Source organism: Puma concolor, chromosome B2 (genome assembly GCF_028749965.1).
Source record: "Puma concolor isolate L17-30 chromosome B2, mPumCon1.1.hap2, whole genome shotgun sequence".
Classification (NCBI taxonomy): Eukaryota; Metazoa; Chordata; class Mammalia; order Carnivora; family Felidae; genus Puma; species Puma concolor.
The window spans coordinates 54,249,393-54,262,707 of NC_141671.1; the positions used below are offsets into that span (position 1 = coordinate 54,249,393).

Consider the following 13,315-nt stretch of genomic DNA (forward strand, 5'->3'; position numbering starts at 1 on the left):
ATTAGAGATTGTATGTGAATGTTGTGGAAGAATATCATGAAAATGTGTTTTCTCTATATTTCTATAAATGCTTCATTGATTTCTCCTGAGTTGTTTACTTGTTTTTCGTGCAGCTAATGAACTAATGTACTTTTGTGTTGCTAATATGTGGTATTACTTATCATACTTCATTCATATACAGATTTTAATTATTGGTTTGCAAGCCTGTCTCCCCAAAGGACCTATGAATTTCCTGATTGAAGATACAATGTCATATTCAGTTTTATATCTCCTGTAATTCATGATGTACAGTACCTACCGTTTTCAATAATTTTAATGAATAAATGATTTGAAATTATTCAATTGAATTAATGGCAGATATTTATAATGTCATTAATTCTAATTCAAATTAAATTCACATATAATTTAAAATAAGCAATCACTGCACTCATCTTCCCTTATTAAGCCTAACAGAGACAAGACTGAACATATTGCCTAAGTACCCACAGAGCCCTAAAATATAGATGTATGCTCATTAGAATTATTGGAGTTAGGTAGACAAAAATCCTCCTTTGAAATTTGTCCTTATAGGTAATGGCAATATTCCCAGCCTCGTCAACTTCTTTCACTTGGCAGATCTCTGCGGTCCATCTGTTCAACTTGAACGCTGAAATGATCTCAAAGTGAGCATGCCTTATGGATATCTTTATCCTGCATGATCATATGCCAGCAGAATGCATAAACTCATGCTATTTCAGATTGTCAAATGAAATTGTTCCCAAGAGAGTATTTCACTGCCCTATGGATAATGATTATGAACAAAACCTCAAAATCATAAAATCTGCGCTAAAAGTTCTATTGATATTAGTACTATACAATAGTTACATGGCCTCTTAATCTATCTACATACTTAACTTCTTTAATTTTACTATATCCAAGCTCATTCTAAGAAGTTCAAATAAGGACCTCACCAGTTTTGTGGTTTATTGAAATTACCAAATTCTGTTCCCTCGTGCAGCTGTTTTTATTTTAATTTTAATACCTCTGCTTTAAAAGAAAACAAACCTGAGTACTTTTTTTTGGATTGTTAATCATATTTGTATATTTCCCAGAGCATTATCCCCATCTATCTTGTGATACTGAAAATGCAGGAAGAGAAAAAAAGCATTATTACTCTTAAGAAATTTAGTTTATTTTACAATTTGTGTCTGACCTCTGTGACATGCATGGTCTATACCTACTATTTCTTGGACAGCTGTGTGTCCCAGAAAATTTAGAGATGACAGAAGTAAATTTCCTGTTCATATAGAATCCCATCAGCTCATCTTGACTAGGGAACTCAAGAGAAGAAATTAAGCACACTCTACTTGCCCCCTTCTGGGATCCTCTCTCTTTCTCTCTCATAATGGCTTTTCCTCAAGAAACACACATTTTCTGCTCTATCAAGCTATAAGTTTATAGAAGCATCCTTTGTCACCAAGGCTGGAGTGAGTGGGGAAGGGAGCAGTCGTCATCCAACTCTGGCTACGGATAGTAACTTAAATTTAGAATGAAGTATTGAAAAATCCATTTGGCCCCAGATCCCAGCCATAATTCCCATTAAACCTTATTTGAAATAAGCTGATATATTGATAGGCAGTTGACAATGCTTGTGTCTTGGTTCTCAGTAAATTCTGAAATTTGGAGGCAAAGATATTATTCTTATTATTAGCCCCCTCAGACGCCATTATGGATTATTAATAATGATTTCTTTTTTTTTTCTAACTGTTGAGACGGACCTGGCTTTAGTTTCATAATTATCACGCTACATGATCTGTGAAATACACTGCTTCTGTTATGATCTCCAATGGAAAAAGTGTGAAAAGTTGCAAACAGAACCATTCAGCATACAAGACTCACAGTCTTAAAAAGAAAATCCTAACTATATAAAAATAATTAAAATAATTTTTAAGAAGATTCACACTTAGGTAAAGAGAGTTATAATAATGTTGGGAGTGAACACATAGGAAAGGAAGGAGAAAGGAGAAATGAAAGGAAACCCAAAATGAAAGAACTCTCCCAAGAGGACCCCGAGAACTGAGTGAATTCACGAATTTAAGCCATCAACCGGTTCTAAGGACACATACAAAAGTTTACCTAGCAATCCAGACTCCCAAAAGCACTGACACAGTGCAGACAGTGCCTCAAGCCCTCCTGGATGAAAAAAAGGCTTGGAGAGCAGTACAGTAATTACCTGTGGTATCCAAGTTTCTCCAGATAGAAGACATCCGCATGCCGTAGAGTTACACTTCATACTGATTCGGTAGGTGAGCCCACACAAGATATTTTTCTCTTCCGAGTCACACATTGTGGAGTTAATAGAAAAAAGTGTAGCTGCCAGAGTGGCAGGTAATCAAAACCTGAGAATTAAGGAGGTTATCTGTAAGCCTGCTGAAGACGCCCCCTCTTTGGATATTGTTTAAACTCTAACCCGTTTTGTCAATTACCATAATTCTTCACTGGAAGGAGGTATCTCATTGGCCACAGCTGAGCCTATAGAAGAACACAGTGACACCCACTTAAGACTGTAAAGCCAACATAAGGATGTCAGGAAATCAAACCAGTAGCATACAGAAGGTGAAAATAGGTTTCCACTAGGCTAATAGGATAAATACAAAAGTAGACTTTTGAATGAAAATGCCTGAAGAGGGTAACAACATGCTTAAAGATGCTGATCATTTAATTTTAGGAGATCAGAGGCATCAATGCCTAGTAATCTAAGAAGTCACCCAGGAACAGAGTATTAAGGAAGGTTTGGTCATAAGTATAGTTATAAACAAAGATACCCCTGTAGGCTCAGAGCAATAGCTACAAACAAACAAGATCCAAGTCTAGTGCCTTTCATTGTGCAGTAGTTTCGGACATCATTCTTTGGCTGCCTGACAGATCAGCACCAGAATGATCTGATTTTCATGAAACCCTAAGAGCCAAAAATGCTTGCTTCTGGGAAAAGGAATTGAAATATGCAAGGAATGTCAGGAACATACTTAGCTCTGTGTTGTAATGAGCTTTTAGATATAGCTTTATATATAAAACATCAGATTTTAAAACTTAAGAAATGGAGAGCAGTGATACAAATTTTAAATTAAGTGAAAAAAATACAATTTTTTTTTTTTTTTACCAAAACACTTACATTAGCACAGATTCATACAATGCAGGGTCAACATCACCTAGGAACTGTTAGAAATGTAAATTCTTCTCCAACCCAGATCTCCTGGATTGGTAACTCTGGGGTGGGACCTAGCAGTCTGTGGGGTAACAAGCCCTCCAGGTGATTCTGACTGAAGTTTGAAAAACACTGGTGAAGACTATAAGGAAACAAAATTAACATTGGATATTTAAAGTGAAAGAAGTAAAAAACCTTACATTATCACATGGTAATGCTGATACGTTTGATATTAATTACAGGTGGAATTTGCAAAGTGGATTATTTACAACTGACATCATCAAGGGTTTTTATGAAGCTGGAATTTTTAAAAAATATTTTAAATGTGTTCTAACTATGCGATAAAAGAACCAGTATTATATCGTGCTATACTATAATGTATTATTTCTTATTGCTGCTTATCTACCTTTGTAAGGAAGTCAATAAAATTTTCAAAAGTAGCAAGTTCCCCTTGTGAAACTAAACTAAATGAAGAGAAAATAAAACACAAAATCTTTGTGTTTGGTAAGAAAATATCGAGCTTAGGAAAGGCATAGAACAGGAAGCAGATAGCCGGACTGATCAACTGAATTCAGTGAACAAACTAAATTAAACCAGAAGTCTCAAATATCCAACCTCTAGCTTACAAAATGAATAAAATTAAAGTGTAAATAATTGCTTGTTACTGATGACAGGGCTTGCTACTGACTCTGAATCTAAGGGCATATCTAATAAGAAAGGAAATGGCTAGAGATGGAATAAATTCAGCCAACCATCAGACCACTGGTGTGAGAAAATTGAAAATGATAGATGTCTCACAGATAATAACTATAGTAACAAGAGTGGAAGATAGAGGCTGTTGACAACGCAGGCTGAATCATGAGCTGTCATTTAGAGATGAACTGAAAAACAGAAAAATCATTTGGCAAATGATGATTTCCCCCTTTTGATGAGAAAATAAATGCACAACCTTGGCATAAGAAGTGGAGGTCCTTAAGGAAATCCATGAGCAAATAGGCGTGACTCTGAAATAAACTGAATCAAGAAGAGCATATGCTGGAACAGGAGGTGGAGAGGTTGTAAGATACAGAGTCGAGCATAGTTAAAGACAGAGAATTTGAGAAACGGAGAGTGAATGGCAGAAGACAAAGAGCCTCTACAGAAACCATATTGCTGTCCTCTGTGTCAATGGCTCACCGCTTCTCACACTCTCGAACTGTGTAGCACAGGAGACCGGACTCTTCGTTCCAGCTCATGTTACGTGATTAATTCACAAATGATATCAAACCAAGTGCCATGAGAATATAATGCTTTCCAATAAACTTTAAACAAAAAGCAAAGAACTATCCCTATACATTTTTCACCTACATGTTATTAGCCTATTACTAAGGACACCAACTTAGGGGGAGATCCCATGGATGAATGTGATATATTTTAAAATAAATACCTGGTCCTCAAGACAAGAGGCATAAATGATTATAATTCTTAAAAGAAAATCAAGGATGGAGAAGAGCCCATAGGAAAAAAGGGAATAAATAAAAGGTGAGGAAAAGAGAGAGGCACACACGTTTAGATTTGGTGAAAGGAAGGATATACCTGTACAAAGGAATATACCTGTACAAAGAAATGACAGATCTGGGAGTAGCTCTTCCTTTCATCACCAAATCTAAACAACCTGGACCAGAACAGGACAACCAGACCTTCCCCTCCCGCCAGCAGGGACAGTGAAACACAGACCTGGAAATTTCTTACAATATTTGAAAAACCAAAGTATAATTAAGGTACTGTAAAATATTTTAAATCATTTAGAGCCCTATTCTGCTAGCAACCACTTTTGTTGCTTTTTGCCATCTTTCCTTCCTTTTTTTTTTTTTTTTTTCCCTAAGCATAACCACATTGGGACTCGGCTATGCTTTCATGTATGTGGTAGCAGTGACATACCTGGAAAATTCTCCTACATGGTGCTTATTTCTTCTGGAGTCCATCTTACTGGTGAGCTCTTTTTTCAGCCGACCTGGGACCAGCTTGTTTTGCTGCAGTGAAGATGGTAAGCAGTGTCAGGTGAGTGACAGAATCTGTTCTGATTCTTTTCATTAACCCACCTCATCTGGACACAAACATCCATGAATAGTGTGTGAACTCTGTGTTCATTTCCCTTTATCCGTCTTTCATTCAGATTCCAGTAAAACACAGTTTTAGCTTCTGCTGCATTATAAAATATTTTAACATCCAGTGGGGACTAGTACACTTTTACTATTCACCCTTTGAGAAATTGCCCTCTGAATTTTCACATGTTAATTTCTTTTCAAATAAATTGTAGTATCACTTTATCTCTAAATAAAACAAAATATCTTTTAATTTTATTTGTTACTGCCTTTTGGAGATTCATTAAGGGAGCTATAAATATTGAATATTCTTATCTAGGAACAAGGTGGTTTTGTCTTTGCTTTCATTTGAGTTTCTTTTATTCCTTTCATTAGAGTTTTACAGCTATCTTTATCACAGTAGTACCTAATTGCTGCTAAATGTATTTGTAGATAAGTTATTTTTGTTTTTATTATGACAATCTTATTTGTTTTTATTATGACAATATTTGTTTTCCTATCTAGTTACTATTTGTATAAAGAATGATACTTTTTTGTTGTCATTTCCTAAATACCTTAATTCTGTGATCATTTTAATATTTTTACAGTTTGGAAAACATCACTCCATGGTTTTCAGGTATGCAATGATAATATTTACAAAGGCTGATGATTTGCATTCCTGCCTTTTATTCTGTGCACCTTTAAATGCCTGAGCAAAGACTCTGGAACAGCCCTGACTAATAACGGTGATAACAGCAGCTCTCCATTCCGTAGAAGTGAAGGCAATAATGCTGAGCGACCTTTCATTTGAAGCATATGTTTTCCTACCACATTTAAAGTGACTACCTATTCCTATGTTGTTTTGTTGGATTTTATTAAGAATTCCATGTGCTTTTTCTCCTTTGTGGTCCTCAAGAGTCTCACCAAAATAAGGTTGCAGACTTCAAGTTATGAACTATTTGATGCCAGATGCAGACGAGTTCACACCTGTTGGTCTTCCTCTAGTTCTGAATCAAAACTGCCAGACAGCATCCATAAAACATTCCAGGTTTCTCTAAGCTTCGTTGTGCCAAGAGTCAACTCTGCATCCTTAACAGGAGGGGAGCAGAGCTCTGAAGTAACCAGGTGATGTCTTTTTCATAGGCAGGTTGCAAAGGAATCCATGGCTTGGCCTGTGTAATGATAGATATATACTTGTTAACAAGTATATAGATTTATTACATGAGTCTCACAAAGCACATTAATCACACCTGACCTGCCCCAGAAGCAATAGGTCTCAAAGTTTTACCAGTGACAGCAATAAAAGCACAACCAGTCAGAAGACAAAAATTTGGACACATCACATTAGGAACTGTCATTAATTTCAGCTTCACAGATTTTCAACCCTTTTAGATTGGGAAAGGAAAGTTGTTTAAGGCACAAATCTCCCACAACAGATAACTTAAACACTCCTTTTGCAAACACCAGCAAACGAGGTCAATGTAAGTCTAACACAAGTGCCTCTTAGGACTGTGCTCAGTAAATCTCACTCTAAACATACACAGGAATTGTATCTCTTAGAAGAGATATCTTCAAGAGCCAAAGCATAAGAGACTCTTAAAAACTGAGAACAAACTGAGGGTTGATGGGGGGGGTGGGTGATGGGTATTGAGGAGGGCACCTTTTGGGATGAGCACTGGGTGTTGTATGGAAACCAATTTGACAATAAACTTCATATATTGAAAAAAAAAAGAAGAGATATCTTCATTCCCTGAAGCTGTTTTTAAATGTTTATTTATTTATTTTAAGAGAGAGAGTATGTGCGAGCTGGGGGGGGTGGGGGGTGGGGGCAGAGGCAGAGAGGGAGAGAGAGAAAGGGAGAAAGAGAGAGAGAGAATTCCAACCGAGGTTCTGAGGCTCCAGGCTGTCAGCCCAGAGCCCAACTCAAGGCTCAAACCCACAAACCATAAGATCATGACCTAAGCCAAAACCAAGAGAAATGTGGCTCAACCAACTGAGACACCCAGGCCCCCTCCATAAAGCTTTCTTAATTAGCTAAACTTGACAACCCTATTACAAGGCTGAGTAGTGTCAAACAAACTAAACGGAGAAAGAATTTTGTTCAAAGCACATTTCATCCAAGGATTCCATATCCGAAAAGGGTTGTGTCTTTCATTCTAAAGAGAAAAAGGCCAGAAAAGTTAAGTAATTTCCTTTGTTGACCGTGTGATGTAATAATTAATTAGTTAGGAAGTAGGTGTCAGGTCAACAAGTTTAGATCTGCAGCATCGCTATTAAGTCTTATGCGATGGAAGGTAAGGAGGGGAAAAGGAAAACAAAAAAGTTACACATAAATCTATAATAAAAAATGATCAATGTTTAAAATTTAACATATAAAACATTATTTTTATCCCTTCTGTTGTGATTCACAGTTCCCGAGTTTTATAATAGACCCTCTCGCAGGTCGCAAAATACCGTTTGTCGAAAGAGCTGAAATATGTTAACATACAGAAATGTTTTCCACTCCTTATTAAAATTGTGATATTGACAGAAAATAATAACTAGACTTTCACGACGTTTGGCACACGATAAATGCTCTGGTCTACTTTTTAATATTTTCAAGTTTTTATTTTTTAAGATTAGTAATAATCATGATGATAAAAATAAACTTAGTACAATTTGACAATAATAGGAAAATTAATAATTAACAGCATGCTATTGTGTGCCAAATTAAATCAGAGTTTTTAGGAAAAAGAATTGAAAGTGTCACTCTTTTAGCAAGATGCTAGTAAGAATACAGATTATATATATAGTCATCTTTCTAAGGATCTTTTAGGGAAATATTACATAATAACTAACTGGTTGTGTTTTTGTTTTTTGTTTTAATTTTTTTTTCAACGTTTATTTATTTTTGGGACAGAGAGAGACAGAGCATGAACGGGGGAGGGGCAGAGAGAGAGGGAGACACAGAATCGGAAACATGCTCCAGGCTCCGAGAACTCACGGACCGCGAGATCGTGACCTGGCTGAAGTCGGACGCTTAACCAACTGCGCCACCCAGGCGCCCCTAACTGGTTGTTTTTAACATACACATACCCTTTTGAAGCATCTTCCTCAAATTGATATCCTTCCTCGACTATAATTAGCACAGCACCTGAAACATAGTAGACACCCAATCTATTTTAACTAGATTCTAAAACTGTTGTTCAGATGACCTTGTGTTTTATAATTGTATTTCACAACCAGATGGTTCCACAGCAGACATGGTCCTTCAATATATTTTAATTGAGTTCATTGAGTTCACTAGCAGCCTGATCATACCTAAGTCAAATGATAGAATTTAGATTTTAAGCCACCCAGACCAAGAAATATATCCTATGAGAATTTATTAATAGATACCCAGTCCTTGAAGTCCTGCCCCAAATAGCAGGCTGAACATATCCATTTCTTCAGCAAAATAATAAAGTCTTGTATACTTTTGTTGGGGACTTTTCACATTCTTTGAAGAAGTAACCAAATTGATAGAAGCACTTTTTTTTTCCTGGTCAGCTTTCCTTCGGTCCTTCTTCCCTCTCTTCTTTCTCTTTCTTTCCTTGATCTTTCTTTCCTCCCTCTTTTTCTTCCTTCTCTCTGAAAAACAAAACATATTAACAAAAAGTGAAGATAATGGAGACGATACTATGTTCTAGTCCAAACTGGAAAAAAATGAGCTGCAAGTATGAAAAACAAATAAAGACAATGCACCATGACCCTTCTTCACTGAAATGGGCCAAATCTCCAAGATGTTCAAGGAAAACCCCTCAGGTCAAAGTAGAGAATCTTAGGAAGCTCAATCAGTCAACATATAATTCTGCACCAGAAATTTACTCAAAAAAATTGTGACCTGGAAGGAAACAAGCAGCAGTTGACAAATGTAGAAGTTTAGGCTAATACAACATTCAATAAATAAACCATAAATTTCAGAATAGAAGGAGATTATAAGATATCAAATTACTGTTAATCAGAAAGTCCATGCCAACCGACTAAATATTTCTGCTGAAGAAAGCTTTAGACAGAATACACAAACTACCTTCCTGAAACAGAATGCAATACAATGTTTTAAAGATTAATAAATGTAAATCCGATTCTAAAAAACATCTGGTCATCATACCCCTCCACAGAAAGATGTCCAAAACATCAGTTGGCTCAGTTACCCTAAACTGGTGGATTATACCTACACCTGATAGTTAATCCAGCAACTTTCTCTTCTAAATGTTATCAAAGGAAGTGCCTAAAATAAACTTGTGCCTCTGGATAATCAATCACCCACTTGGGTCTAGTACAGCAGCTGAGTTTTCTGGAAACATCTTTCTCTGATCTGAGCTCCAGTGTAAATTATTATTGTGATGTGATCAAGATCACCTTTTTGTTGAGTTGTTTTTGTTATTTTCCTGTGAATGGTGGAACACATAATTACCTCTTGATCAAGGAGATACGGCAAGAAGTTGTATGAAGATTTCAGACCTGCCTCCTCTGGTACTGTGGGACTGAGAGATAAAGAAAAATATATGTCTCCCATCTGGATACTAGGGTGACTTCACTGATGCACAGTGGCATTTCTTTTTTTTTTTTTTTTTTAATTTTTTTTTTCAACGTTTATTTATTTTTGGGACAGAGAGAGACAGAGCATGAACGGGGGAGGGGCAGAGAGAGAGGGAGACACAGAATCGGAAACAGGCTCCAGACTCTGAGCCATCAGCCCAGAGACCGACGCGGGGCTCGAACTCACGGACCGCGAGATCGTGACCTGGCTGAAGTCGGACGCTTAACCGACTGCGCCACCCAGGCGCCCCAACACAGTGGCATTTCTTTGCCCACTCTGTGTGAGTGACAAATGTCTAATCCCCTACTGAAAATGGAGTAGAGAGATCAACTGCCCTAGTTTGTCTGGGACTACCCAGATTTCAGCTCTGAAGTTCCCACATCTCAGGACACTCTCAGACAAACCAATAATATGGTCCCTCTTAGCATCTGAGTTAGATGTCTCTTCTCTGCATGTAAAGGACATGCCTCAACACTCTCATGAGATTTTAAATGGGGTTCCACATAGGTACAGGGAAGAATTAACATGAATAGGATAAAATCACACTTTCTGGGTGCAAATCCGGAAAGGCCCTTGTTATGACTCCCTCTTTCTGCAATCTCCACAAGTACAAAACTTTGCCCCTCCCCCCCAAGAATTAATACATCACTTTAGCAATCACATTTTTTCTTCTGAGTCTAAGAAACCTATGCTCTTAGATTATGATGAGAACATTCCTGATTTAGAGAATCCCATTAGTTTTTTAGACCAACTCTTACATCTTATCTGGGCCCTAACATACCTCCCTGCTGGACCCTTAGAATGAAATTTACTCAAGAATTAATTTTTCCCTGATTATTATGTATGTGCTCTTTAATAGAACTTATTTTCCACTACCCTGGCATATGCACAAATAATTAAATTCTAATCATATATTTTTAAGTAAATGAAGACCACCATTTAAATAACTGTCTATAATACTTGGAATACAAAAACACTTTTGCTTTATTTCAGTTCATGAAGTTCAGATAAGTGACAAATTACTTCAATATCACTGAAACAGCTTTATTTAAAAATCTGTATCATAAAAGTCAGATCTTCCTTTCAATTAATTAACTTCTTACCCTTGAAAACGTATTGGTTATCTAAGACTCCGGATTAATATGATTCTTTAAAAAATTAAGTTGCAAAAGATCGAAGTAATGCTAATTCTAAATGTTTTCCAATAAAAATTACAAAAAAAAAAACAAAAAAAAATAAAATCAGGTTTGGACACTTTGGAAAACTCTCCTGCAAATAACTGAGAATGGGAAACTATTGTAGCTCTTCTTCATACAATCATAACAGCAAGACAGAGTTCAGAAAGTACACTTATACTCTGAGCTTTCCCAGCCCAAAGGGAAGATGCAGTTGTATGTTTGAACTGTATTTAATTTTTAATAACACATTTTCCTGGTTTTGAAAGTAGTGAATATTATTTTAAAATGTTGAAAAAAACTTAAATTCTCAAAAGAAAACGGTTAAAATCACCTACAATCTTTGCCATCATATTTTATTTCTGTTCAGCGTTTTTGCAATACATTTTATGTCATATTTGGAAATGCATATTTAAAAGAAAAACAGGGGCACCTGGGTGGCTCAGTCAGTTGACAGGTGAGGGTCTGACTTTGGCTCAGGTCATGATCTCGTGGTTCGTGAGTTCAAGCCCTGTGTTGGTTAGAGCCAGGAGCCTGCTTTGGATTCTGTGTCTCCCTCTCTCTCTGCCCCCACCCCCCCCCCCACTCGTGCTCTCTCTCTCTCTCTCCTCTCAAAAAAATAAACATTTAAACAATTAAAAAAGGAAAAGCAGAATCAGATCTATATTGCTCCTGATTTTCTTGGGGAGTAGGGGACTCAGGGAATAGTCTCACAAGAGCACTATTCGGTCTACAGTAGGTCAGAGAGAATCCTGTTCCAGGAATGAAAATGGCTGCCATTGCCACTCTGACAATCTACTCGCCATCTATACCAGAATTCTTCACAAAGCCTCTTCTGTCCTAAGCCCTCACCAGGGAAGGGTGTTCTATCTTTCTCTGAATAGAGGCCACTGTTTTTCAGTTTCCATGTTTGATTAGACTCCATGGAACTTTTCTTTCCTGCCTGGGTTTTTTTTTGTTGTCCCATGTGAATAATTATTTTTCTTGAGAGAGAAAGGATGGAAAGGAAAAGTAGAAAACAAAGAAAAAATGTATAAATGAATATACATGCTGAGAGAAGAAAAAGGGGAAAATGTATATTTAAAGATATATTCTGTAGGGAAGAAAAATATTCATATAAAATCTAACTAGATCCATTAGAGGCCACACACCAGGTTAAAATATCTGAACTCATTAGGAAGGTACATTTTATAAAATACCATCATAGGATGGAATTTGCCTTAAATGTATCTTTTATTTCTTTGGTGGGGATGGTACCATTATTTGGATACTAGAAATGAATATTAAATCAACCTCAAAAAATGGAGGATGAAAAGAAGAGAGAGCCCCTAATTAAGGAACCACTGTGATTAAGTAGAAAGTCAGTTTTATTACAATCACCCTCTGCAGTCAATCTCTTTTGATGTAGCACACAAAGATTATTCTAAAAATAAAAATGTGACTTCCTAATAATGGCCAGAATCTTTTATGTATACAATGGAACTTCATGAGGCAAAATCTGTATCTATTACTATTTCATGAAAATATTATACCAACGTTTGTTTCTGGTATTTTTCTGTTAGTTTGCTGCAACCAAGCATTAACAAAATGAAAATCATCACTGAGAACCACAATTCTCTGTGTTCCATTAATTCCTTCAACATGCAGAGCTCTGTTCTATCTTGTACTGATTTATATCAGTATATATATATATATATATATATATATATTCCTTTTATTTGAGAGGGGTGGGTAGAGAGGGAGGGACAGAGAATCTTAAACAGGCTCCATGCTCAGCACGGAGCCCAATATAGGGTTCGATCTCATGATCCTAAGATCATGACCTGAGCCAAAATCAAGAGTTGGATGCTTAACCAACTGAGCCACCCAGGCACTCCCATCTTATACTAATGTATATACTTAGCAACATACAGAGTTTATATTTCTTAGAATTTTAAAATAATTTTTACAGAGTAGGGACCATCCATAAGAGAATGATGTAGAAATTCTGTTCCCTGAATCCTGAATTTCTAAGAAAGATCCATACCTACAGTTTCTTGCCAGCATCTCCTCCATATCCTGGGCAAAGTGTTAAACATACCGTGGATGCAATAGAAAAAGAATGAAAAGGGAAAGAAAATGCACTAAGGGTATATAGAGACCACAGTTATTTTCAGCAACTTGCTCTAAACTATGACTGATACTCACTCCTTCATTCTTGATTTCCTATTTTCCTTCCCTTTAGCCAGTACCTCTGCTGATTAAGCACCTCTGCTGCTGGTGATTTAAACCATAATTTGTTGTTTCTGAGGAAATCAGTGTAGGATGCAATAGTCCTGTGTCAACTTTTACT

The 13,315-nt window shown here is 36.6% G+C and overlaps 1 long non-coding RNA gene across 1 annotated transcript in view; it reads right to left on the reverse strand.

Annotated features, from left to right (window-relative positions):
• Positions 1-7,295: 7,295 nt before the first annotated feature.
• The window catches only part of LOC147580993 (uncharacterized), a 29,149-nt gene continuing 23,129 nt past the window's right edge, over positions 7,296-13,315 (reverse strand). Inside the window, exons 3-4 of the long non-coding RNA XR_015250815.1 lie at positions 8,626-8,856; positions 7,296-7,403 (exon numbers count right to left, since the gene is read on the reverse strand). This is a non-coding gene — a long non-coding RNA (uncharacterized LOC147580993). The remainder of the gene's footprint in view (positions 7,404-8,625; positions 8,857-13,315) is intronic.